We start from the raw sequence: 6,534 nt of genomic DNA, 5'->3' as shown, positions 1-6,534 counted from the left end.
TGTCTCTTGCTAGTTCTTAGGATGTTACCCTGGGAGTGGGCATTGGGACTCAGGTAGGGGACAGCTCTCTGGGATCCTTTCCTCTAATTTCCCTCAGCTTCCCCCGACTCCATGCGCCTGTCACCCTGCCACACGCACACAGTGTAGCTGGGCTCCTCTTGGTCACCTTGTAGTGAAGCCGAGCTTCCTAGCCCTGCAGCCCTAACTGCCTTATCTCTGTACTTCATGTTTAGGAAGGTGGTGCTGCAGGGTGCGATGGAGGTGGCTGGCCTGGTAGATAGGATGGAGACAGCGGCCCAGTACACAGCAAGCATACATTTGAATGAGTGAGAGAGACAGAAGGAGAAGGAGGAAAAGAGGGAAGAAGAGAGAGAACACATGTGGCGGGAAGAGGAAAGGAGCAGGATAAGAATTGCTGAAGGAAGCGGGTGTAGTGGTGCACAGCTGTAATCCCGGTACTCAAGAGGTTTAGGCAGGGGGATGAGGTGAGCTGGAGGTGAGGCCAGCCTGTTCTACATAGTGGGTTCAATGCCAGCCTGGACTACCCAGTGATACGCCATTTCATAAAAAAAAAAAAAAATCGATGAAGGAAGAAGACTCCTGTGTCTTCTTCTCTGTCACTCTTTCTTCTTGGCTCTGAATACTTTGAGATTAGTACTTGGAGGCCAGGGACTAGCATGGTAGCTATTTTATAAGGGCAGAGCCATTGCCAATGTCCATTCTGCTTCGGGGAGGTAGTGGACTCTCCCGTGCCCTGTGACCTTTACCACTGACCTGAATGTTGTGGTTCCAGGCTTCTGTCACGCTAAAGTCACTACCGCCATCAATCATGTTGAGACCTGAACCCTGCCTCCATCTTCTCTACCACAGAGGCGTGCACTGCACCAGATCCAGCGGGGAGCCGCTTCCCTGTCCCAGCCCCATCACTCCCAATCACCTGCCAGCTCCTGCAATAATGCACGCTCCCACAGCTCCAGGGCCTAATCGTGGCTGTTTCATGTCCCTGGGTGCCCAGTCCCTCTGCCTCCGCCTCCGTGATTCAATCTAAGTCTTATCGCCCCCAGGCCTGGCCCAGCACTGTGTCTGCCTCTTGTCCGGCCTGGTTACTGCTAATGGAGTTCTGACCCAGGGCTGCAGGCTGATGGATGGTGAGGATGTCCTTGTCCCCAAGGGCCAAGCTCACAGGCTTTCCTCTCCTGCCCTGAGGTGCGCAGGGCTGGCACAGCTCCTGTGAGGGAGGGTGAGGGAGACAGTTGGGGATCAGATCCAACAGGAGCCTAATGGGAGCTCAGGGACTGATGCAGAGAAACGGAGACAGGATGTGCAGACATAGTACCTGGGGAGGGACTTCGAAGGGGGACACAAAGGCAGAGTCATGAAGGTAGAGAGAGACAGACCTGGGCAGACAGAGATACACATTGGTAGAGGGTTTCACATAGACATAGAGACAACAGCTGGGATGGGGAGCCCCAGGACTCCCCGCTTGCCAACCCTGAGCTGAAGTCTCTCCAGGGGCACAGAGTGAGGCACCTCCAGATTTCAAGGCTCTGTGGGGATAACATGAGGGATCTGAGGCACACTGGTATGGACTTGGGGCTGTCACTGAAGTAGAGAGTTTGGAGGTCAGGTCACCCAAGGGACCTGCGAGATGTTGGGTGCATTTCCAAAGTCAAGAGTATGGACAAGGCCATGGGTCCAGGTGTTGTTGGAGAAGCTGGGTAGGTAACACGGGGGTTCTGGAATGAGGTTCTGACAAAGGGACAGTTATGGAGTGAGAAGTGGAGACTTGTCATCCACCTGGGGGCAGGAGTTGAAGGCCACATGTGCCCAAGAGGCAATGAGGCCCCTGGGCCTTACGCATATTGCTACATGCAGCATGTGGAGTGCACACACAGCACACACAAGCCCCCCCCACCCCCGCTGCTGTCCATCCCATTGTCATTAACACTGCCCCACCCCCACCGTGGCCCCTGCCCCCTCCTTGTTAATTACTTCCTGTCGGTGCCAAGTCCATTAGCTCCCCCATATTCACCTCGGTGCCTGAGCACCAGCTAGATGGATGACCGCAAAGGGACTGATGAGATGAGGCCCAGAGGACCCTTGGAGGGCCAGGACCAGGATAGTAACCTAAGGTTGTGTGGTTCTGGGGTCACCCAGACCTGCCCTAGACTGCTCTCCACCCTTCTTTCTCAGGCTGCATTTTGGCTGCCTGCAGAGACTCAGAAAGGCTGTTAGCCCCTCAGGAGCACTTAGCATTGCAGAAAGAGCCCAATTCCCTTCTCAGCAAGCCTCCACCAGCCAGCACTTCCTCTGGAGAGAAGGAATCCATGGTGCAGAAGCCCATGCTTCTCCCACGGGGCCCCAACACTGGGCTATTATCTCTAAAGAATCTAGGGCCAAACCTTCCCTGAGGCCCTCAGCCTTTCCTGCCAGCCTGCGCCTCCTCCCTGCCCTGTCTTTCATGGGTGGCTTCCCAATAGGAGGGCAGCACATCTGTTTTGCTTCCAGGAATGAGGAGCAGGCACGGTGCTAGGCAGCCTGGGGGAGGGTGTCCTACCCGGGTCTCCTGGGAGAGACCCAGTTGTGTAAGTCTGGGCTCTCTACCACCTGAACAGAACCTATCTTGCCAGACTTTTGACGTGGCCTTGGACAGGGTGCCTAGTGATGGATAAGAAAGGGGACTGTTCCCTGGAGGATCCAGGACCCAGGGATCCTGACCTTCAGTCTGCTGTGAGATTGCTCTGCCAGGCAATCCAAGCATGGGGGAGCCGGGGGATGAGTTGGCTCAACAGTGCTACAGGTTGTCTCTCTCTCTCTGTCCCTCCACCACTCCCCAGCTTTGATGGGCTCCAGTGCTGAGATGGTGGAGTGAGGAAGCAAGGACTCTGGGGTGATGGTCTCCAGAGCCAGGAGAGGCAGAAAAGACAAAGGCGAGGAAGGCCAGAGTGAGGAGGGCCCAGCAGGAGAGAGACCTAAGCCTGCAGGGTCCACTGGGCAGGGAGCACAGAAACTGCAGAAGTAATCTTCTTTCCTTTGGGCTCCACTTCAAAGGACGGGAGGCTTTGCAGCCCACCTTCCTTTCCTTACAGGCCATGTTCCTGGTGGTGAGACTTCTAGACTCTGGAGCCTGCTCCTGCCTCTGTGTCTCCCTCTGCAGGGTGGGGTAGCCATAGCCCCCCTCACACATCATCCAAGGTGCTGCGGTGTGTTCAGTGATCTCTACACTTGCTCCTGCTCTTCCTCCCCTCCATGTGCATCTCTTCCTCTCTAGCCTGGCACAGGCTTGGTTTCCCCAGCTAAGGCCCAGCCCTGTCATGTGTGGTAGGATAAGTCCTGTTTTGGTGGGATGGTTCCCCTGATCAGAAGCGCCCCCTTCAGAGATTGTATGTATGTGATGAGAGGAGGAGCTGTGGGCTCCAGGCCTCTGTGCTGCCCACTGAGCCTTGGGGGTAGGATGGTGAAGAGACTGGGTGCTGCAGGAAGAGTAGGGCAGAGCTACCCCTCCCGAGGCCCCCTTAGTGCCAGTCTTATCTCCTGGTGGGAATTTCTCTCCTCGCTCACCTCCTCTGGGCAGCTTTCTAGGGATCGGGCAGGAAACTCTGTAGGGTGCTTCCAGTGACAAATCCTCCAAGACCCTGGTCAGGGATCTAAATTCCCTGTAACCTCCCACTCCTGAGTGCTGGGAAGACCTTCGTGCAGCCTACCCTCCTGCTGCTTCCTCCTGGAAGGGAAGGGGTTACTCAACTCTAGGGCTGCCTATGGCAGGCCTCAGCTGCCTGGGGCCTGTGGTCAGGGCTAATGTAGGCAAGAGTTGGAGGACAAGAGGGGATAAAGTTATTAGCATCTTCATCTTTGAGGGATATTGATTGTCAGGTCTCCAGGCCCACTTGGTCTTATAACGGGACACACGGGAGTGTTACGAGGGGCATAGAAAAATCTCACAGAGCTCCTACCCCGTGTGCTAGAGCAAATGGGGCTGGTCAGGTCTGCTCAAAGGAAGACATGGAGAGACAGTTTTGGAGCCAAGGGCTCTGGGGGTGGGGGGCAGGGGTAGACTGGAATGGGCTTAGTTTTGGTCCCTGCACTTTGCTGTAAGGTATGAGGGTATATGAGTGTATGTATGACTGAGAGAGATCACAGTTGAGCCAGAGCCCATTAGGATGGCCCCTAAGGGGGACAAGGAGATGTCCCTATGCCTAAGGCCCAGAGGTAGCACCTGATCCACCTCTCCACCTCCCATGAGGCTGGCAGAGGCCACAGCACCCAGATTTGGGGTGAATACCTTATCCACATCTCCAAAGGATGCTGTTGTTCCTGTGAATCGAATGTTCTCATGTGACTGTGGGATGGTGGCGATTTAAGCCCCCAGGTGTCTAGTTTTGTGCCTACATGTGCTGGTCCCCATGAGAAGGTCTGTGTGGTTTTGTCCCTCTATGCCCAGCAGGGAATGAGAAGGGCTACAGCCAGCAAGATGCTTGGGGACTGGCTGTCCTCCACTGGGTAGGACTATCATGGCGTTCATAGCCGGAGGTCCTCTGGTTCCCAGCTGGCCTCCCAGGAGGGGTCAGGGAACCCAATACAGAAGAAGGGAGGGTGACAGGGAGCAGAGGGGTGTGGGGCAGTGAGCTGCAGGCAAATCGGCTTTCCTCCCTCCCTGCTCATTCTTTTCTTCCGCTCTTTCTCCTTTTCCCTCCAGAGCAGGAGTGGGGGGCAGGAGTGACTTCTCTGGGCAGGGGCAGAAGCTCTGGCTTTTTTGCCCCAGAGGAGCTGGCTTTTCCTCCTCTGTGTTGAGAGAGGAGGTAATTAATGACGGGGAGGCCAGGAGGGGTGAGTGGTCAGGGCTAATGTTGGTATTAATCAGGAGCAGGTCCCCAGTGAGGGATAGGATTCAGTTGGGGCAGTGTGTGTGTGTGTGTGTGTGTGTGTGTGTGTGTGTGTGTGTGTGTTGGGGGCTATGCCTGACCAGGAGCTTCCTCTCCCCACAGTGCTCCATCCACACTCCTGTCCCTGCTTTTTGCCCTGATTTTTCTCAACATCCTACCCCAGTTTTGCTGTGTCCTCCATCTCCTGCAGAGGGAGGAGCAGATCCTTTCCCAAGTCCAAGTCCATCCCAGGATGCTGGAGGGACAGAGCACCCCCTCCCTACGAGCTCTCCATGGCTCTTCCTGCGGGTAGGCACATTAGGTGATCCCAGGCTGTCGGCCCAGCTAATTGCCGCTCAACCTTCGCCTCATCACCAGGGGGGCCCCCCACGAACTCCATTAGCCCCCCCATAGCCCCTAAATCAGCCCCAATTATTCACAGGAGGGGGGGCTTGCCTGGGCTGAGAGCTGTGATTGCAGCTAAAGTGGAGGAGAGGAGGGCGGGAGTCAGAGCACCAAGTAGGCTGGCAAGCAGGCAGGGTAAGTGAGGGGCTGGAGGTGGATTCACACCAGATTCCACACAGGAGCAAAGGCTGGGGCTTGAAATAGAAATGGGGAAGCCAGGCTGGCAGGTGAGCAGCTGGGATCCTGGTTCGTGTATCTGGGGCTCAGGAGGGTGAGGGAGGCGGTGTAACAGGCATGCCTCGGTGAGGATATCATTCTTGTCACTAGCATGGGCACCACTGCCCAGCATTTATGATGAGCTGGCTGCAGTGGGGGAGGGCATGGAGCAGGCTGTGTCCCTACAGGGCTCTGCTGGCAGGACCACCCCACTGCTCGCAGCCCCCTGTGCAATGTGTGGAGGTAGAGGTCACTCTTCCCCATCGGCGCAGTGGCTGGCACATCTCTGTGGGCTGTAGGGGAGACAGAGTGGCATGCTGGGTGTGCGCTGACTCCCAAGCTGAGTTGTGTGTGCAGGAGTCAGTGAGATCAGCCCATGCTCAACTCAGACGCCCTCTCCAAGTGTGATCTGTTGGGAGCCCTCTCCTAGGAACCCTTGTGCTCTGCACAAATGCCTTTAAGTAACAGGACTGAACCCAAGGCCTTTGCATTGAGCTACATTCCTAGCTCTTTTATTTTGAAACAAGGTCTCACTAAATTGCCCAGACCTGGCTTGAGCTTGTGATCTTTCTGCCTTGGTCTCCTAAATGCTAAGATTGCAGGCACACACCCACACATGGTTCACAGCCATTCTTTAAAACTTGAGTTGGGTAATGTCTGTCTTCTAGTCAAACTCTTCCAATGGCTCTCATCTCATACAGAGCAAAACCCAAGAGCCCTACTGTGCCCTAGGAGGTCCTGTAGGGCTTCACACCCATTACATCTTTGTCTTTAATATCTGCCACTCCATTCTTGGTTACACCCGCATCCACTCTGCCAACAGTAAGTATCACTATTTTCTGAACCCAGCACATGCTCTGGCCTCAGGGCCTTGTGCTTGCTGTTCTGTTTGTCTGCAGAGCTCCATGGTTCTCTCCTTTAGCTCCTTAGGGCTCCATCTGGTTGTTATTTTTAGTGAGAACTTCTATGACTCCTTTTCCAGTTCATGCTGGCCTTGAGTTCACTCCTTAGCCCAGGCTGGTCTCAAACTGATGGCAATCCTCCTGTGTCA

The sequence above is a fragment of the Cavia porcellus genome, unplaced genomic scaffold, assembly GCF_034190915.1.
Source record: "Cavia porcellus strain 051 isolate PalLab524CR breed Dunkin Hartley unplaced genomic scaffold, mCavPor4.1 scaffold_6, whole genome shotgun sequence".
In the NCBI taxonomy this organism is placed as follows: Eukaryota; Metazoa; Chordata; class Mammalia; order Rodentia; family Caviidae; genus Cavia; species Cavia porcellus.
Note: the sequence above shows the minus strand (reverse complement) of the source record.